We start from the raw sequence: 5,341 nt of genomic DNA on the forward strand, positions 1-5,341 counted from the left end.
CTGGACCTGAACTCAGAGAAAATGTCTGAGGGCAAGCCTTTGGTCATGATGTCGGCGAGCTGCTGCTGCGTGGGGATGTGAAGAACACGGAACTCGCCAAGTGCCACACGTTCGCGCACGAAGTGGATGTCGAGCTCGACGTGCTTTGTCCGGCGATGATGGACTGGGTTGACGGAGAGGTACATCGCTGACACGTTGTCGCAGTACACCAGCGTGGCCTTGTGCACGGGCAGGAGGAGCTCGCCGAGTAGTTGTCGCAGCCAGACGCACTCCGCGACGGCATTCGCGACACCGCGGTACTCGGCCTTCGCGCTGGAACGAGAGACGGTCGCCTGTCGCTTGGAGGACCAAGAGACGAGCGCGTCGCCGAGGTAGACGCAAAAGCCCGATGTGGAGCGGCGCGTGTCCGGGCACCCTACCCAGTCAGCGTCGGTGTAGGCACGGAGGTCCAACGTGGAGGAGGTGCGAAGATGGAGACTGAGCGACGGTGAGCCATGCACATACCGGAGCACACGCTTGACCAGGGCGAGACGACACTCGCGGGGATCATGCATATGCAGGCAAACCTGCTGGACGGTGTAGGCGATCTCTGGGCGTGTGATGGTGAGGTACTGCAGCCCCCCGCAATGTTGCGGTAGGTAGAGGGGTCGTCGACACGGGGCCCGTCGGAGGCGGGTAACTTGGCCTTGGTGTCGATGGGTGTCGGGGAAGGGCGGCATGTGTCCATGTCGGCGCGCTCGACGAGGTCCTCGGCGTACTGCTGTTGGCAGAGGAAGAAGCCGGTAGCCGTACGGGTCACGCGGATGCCGAGGAAGAAGTGGAGGGCGCCAAGATCCTTCATGGCGAACTCGCCAGTGAGCCGGGCGATGATGCGGTGGAGAGCAGTGGTGGACGAAGCGGTCAAGACGATGTCATCCACGTAGAGCAGAAGAAAGGTCGTGTCCTCGCCGTGGTGGAAGACAAACAGCGAGGAGTCCGAGCGTGTGGCAACGAAGCCGATGGAGGTGACGAAGCCGGCGAACCGAAGAAACCAGGCTCGCGGAGCCTGCTTGAGGCCGTAGAGGGACTTGGCGAGGCGACATACGTGATGTGGTCGCTCGGGGTCGACGAAGCCGGCGGTTTGCAGGCAGTACACCTCCTCCGAGAGCGTGCCGTGGAGAAAGGCATTAGAGACGTCAAGTTGGTGTACAGGCCATCCCCGCGAGGCAGTGAGCGTGAGCACCGTGCGGATCTTTGCCGGCTTGACAACGGGGGAGAAGGTCTCGCCGTAGTCGATGTCGGCGCGCTGGCGGAAGCCGCGCACGCCCCACCTGGCCTTGTACCGATCCAGAGAGCCGTTAGAGTTCGTCTTGTGCTTGAACACCCACTTCCCTGTGATGAGGTTGGCGCCAGGGGGACGAGGAACCAGCTCCCAGGTCCGGTTGCGGACGAGCGCGTCGTGTTCCTGCTGCATGGCTGCCAGCCAATTGGGATCGCGTACAGCCACGCGAACCGAGTTGGGGATGGGCGAGATGGCCGGCGCAGTGGTGGTGACGGCGGCGTCATAGTACTTCGGGTTGGGCCGAAAGATACCCCGCTGGGCACGGGTGACCATGCGCGGTGGAGACGACGGCATGGGGCAGGCGGGGAGCGAGTCAGCAACAGAGGTCGATGAAGAGCTGCTGACCACGCTCCCAGCGGTGCCCGAGCCACCAGAGTTGGCACACGAGGAGGCAGACGAGCTCAGCGAAGCATCGGACGAAGGTCATGCTGGCGAGGTGGACGCGGGGAGCGTATGCCGTCCAGCACAGGCGGACTTAACAGATGGCACGGTGGGAGCGCGCGCCGTCGACGGTGAAGCCGGCAACACCTGCAAGACAGTGGGCGAGGCGCTTGGTGCAGCAGGTGTCGTGTTAGAGACCGGTGTTGTAGCGAAGGCAAACACATGCTCATGGAACACCACATGACGGGATGTGAAGACACGACGCGAGGAGGGTTCGTAGCAGCGGTAGCCGCGGTGGTCCGGCGGGTAGCCAAGGAAAACGCACGCGGCCGAGCGCTGATTGAGTTTGTGACGTGAAGTGGTTGTGAGGTTGGGGAAACACAGACAACCGAACACGCGCAGGAGAGAGTAATCTGGTGGAACGCCGAGCAGCAGCTCATGCGGGGAGCGCAGTGCACTGGAATGGCAAGGGCGGCGATTCAGCAGGTAAGTGAACGTGCTGAGGGCCTCTACCCAGAAGCGGGGCGGCATGGCCGCATGGAGCAGGAGCGCAGGCACGCCATCATTGAGCGTGCGAAGCATACGCTCGGCCTTGCCATTCTGCGGGCTTGTGTAGGGACACGACAGGCGAAGATGCGTGCTGTGGCGAGCAAGCAGTGCGCGGACGGCAGAATTGTCGAACTCGCGGCCGTTGTCGGTCTGAAAGGCAAGAACGGGAAGCTGAAACCGTGTTTGAACATAAGCGAAGAAATCAGTCAAGATGGCAATAGTTTCAGATTTGTGTTTGAGGGGAAGGTCCATGTATAATGTGTATAATCATCAAGCATGACCAAATAAAACTGATAACCAGAGACGCTTACAACTGGGGATGTCCATACATCGAGATGTAGAATTTGAAAAGGAAACATGCTGAAACTATGGGAAGACCGAAAAGGTAAGCGCGTGTGCTTTCCCAGGCGACACGCCGTGCACACATGTGATGCAGACTTAGTGAACTCCGGTGACATGCTTGGAGAGAGACGGTGCAACGAAGAAGCTCCAGGGTGCCCAAGCCGCTGGTGCCATAGGTCAGTAGTGACAGCACCAGCGAACGTAGACGTAGGAGACCGCGACGAGCCGCCGACTAGATACAGATCACCGCCGGAGTCACAGCGGAGGATCACCGCCCTGGTTCGAAGGTCCTTAACAGAGAAGCCACACGCGTCAAATTCAACTGAAACAGGGTTGTCGCGGCAAAGCTGCCGGACAGACAAAATATTCTTAATCAAAGATGGACAAACAACGACGTTGCGAAGCTGAATGGGGGATGTGCCGGTGATGAGTGAGCCGGCACCGACGTGGGTGATGGGCAGACACTCCCCACTACCGACGATGACATGAGAGAGGGAAGCAGAAGGATGAATAGAGAGGAGATTACCCGGTGAGGAAGACATGTGGGATGCAGCCCCGGAGTCGAGGTACCACTCCTGTTGCGCCGTGCCGGACGAAGAGGCGCCCGAGTTGGCAGCGTGAAGAGCAGCTTGCAGAGACGCCATGTCCCAGGCGAGGGACGGAGAGGTGGACGGCCCAGCCCCCGCGACGGTGTGGACGGGCGGTGAGCTGTAGCTAGGCGGGAAGGCGCCAGGGGCACCGTAGCCAGGCGGGAGGGCACCAGGAGCACCATAGGCATGCGGGTGCGCCATCGGCATGGACGAGGCGGCGTACATCGCCTATTGGGGCAGAGTGCCTGGCTGCGGCTCGAGCACGCCAGCGCCGGGGGCACGCCAAGCCACGGGCCACGCCTGGACGAGGCCGGTCCAGGAGTTGGCGCCAGGGGCCGGTGCGGGAACCGTCGGATGACGAGGTAGCGGGGGCGCCGAAGGAGCGGGGTGGCCGCTGGCGCCACGGCCACGGCGACGCGCGCGCCCGCGCCCTGCAGGAGGGTTGGCTGGCGCAGGAGGTGCAGGAGCAGAGCTGCGCCCGGCAATGAGCGCGTGGGTGGACTGGATGTGTGCTGTCTGCTCGGCACGATGCTCCTCCAGGAGCAGGAAGGAACGCACCTGCAGGAAGGACGGCAACGGTGACTGCGACGTGATGTGCGGGATGACGGCGTGGAACTGGCGGTTGAGGCCGCGCAGAAGGTGGAACACCTGGCGCGGCTCCGTCACGGGTTGGCCCAGATCACGAAGCTGGTCGGTGAAGGTCTTGAGCTTGGTGCAGTACTGCATCACCAAGAGGTCGCCTTGGACAGCAGCATGATACTTGGCGTCGACATAGACCGCGCGCGCGAGTTGGTTGTCACGGAAGATGCCGTCGATGGCGGTCCACACAGAGATCGCCGTGTCCTCGGGGTGCATGACGGCGTCGAGAAGCTCGGAGGAGATGGTGGAGTACAGCCAATGCACGGCGACGTGATCGGCCATGAGCCACTCGGGGTAGTCCAGGCGCGGCGCGGCCTCGGGATCGATGTGGTCACTGAGCCCGAACATGCCGATGACGGTGTCGAAATGGCGCCGCCACTGAGTGTAGTTGCCGGAGAGGAGGTCCAGGGCGACCGGGACATGACGACGGATGTCCACGGTTTGGAGGATGGAGGAGGAGACCGCCTGTAACACCCACGATGCGGCTATATCTCCCACGTGTCGAAGCACGACTTAGAGGCATAACCGCATGGTGGTTTTGTCGCAAGAAGGGTCATCTTCACACAATTCCATGTAATGAACAAGAATGGGATAAAGAGGGTTGGCTTACAATCGCCACTTCACACAATACATAAATTAAGATCATACATCATTCAAATACACTCATAGACCGACTACGGTCAAGTTCAAATGAAAAGAAGACAACCCCAAATGCTAGATCCCCGATCGTCCCGACTGGGCTCCTCTACTGATCATCTGGAAACAATACATAGTAACGACCAAGGGCCTCATCAAATTCCCACTTCAGCTCAGTTGCGCCATCTGCGCCAGTATCCTCGGCACCTGCATCTATTTTGGTAGAATCTGTGAGTCACAAGGACTCAGCAATCTCACACCCGCGAGATCAAGACTATTTAAGCTCATAGGTATGTAAGGGGCAATATGGTGGAGCTGCAGCCAGCACTAAGCATATATGGTGGCTAACATACGCAAGTGAGAGCGAGAAGAGAAGCAACGCATCGGTCGAGAAACTAGAAGTGATCAAGAAGTGATCCTGAAACTACTTACGTCAAGCATAACTCAAACCTTGTTCACTTCCCGGACTCCGCCGAGAAGAGACCATCACGGCTACACGACGGTTGATGCATTTTAAAGAGGTCAAGTGTCAAGTTATCTACAACCGGACATTAACAAATTCCCATCTGCCTCACAACCGCGGGCACGGCTTTCGAAAGATTATATACCCTGCAGGGGTGTCCCAACTCAGCCCATCACAAGCTCTCACGGTCAACGAAGGACTATACCTTCTCCTGGGAAGACCCGATCAGTCTCGGAATCCCGGTTCGCAAAACATTTCGACAATGGTAAAACAAGACCAGCAAAGCCGCCCGATGCGCCGACAAATCCCGATAGGAGCTGCACATATCTCGTTCTCAGGGCACACCGGATGAACACTACATACAACTAGAACCAGCCCTCAAGTTTCCCCGAGGTGGCGTTGCAAGTGGCTCTAGTTCGG

Source organism: Triticum aestivum, chromosome 5B (genome assembly GCF_018294505.1).
Source record: "Triticum aestivum cultivar Chinese Spring chromosome 5B, IWGSC CS RefSeq v2.1, whole genome shotgun sequence".
NCBI lineage: Eukaryota > Viridiplantae > Streptophyta > Magnoliopsida > Poales > Poaceae > Triticum > Triticum aestivum.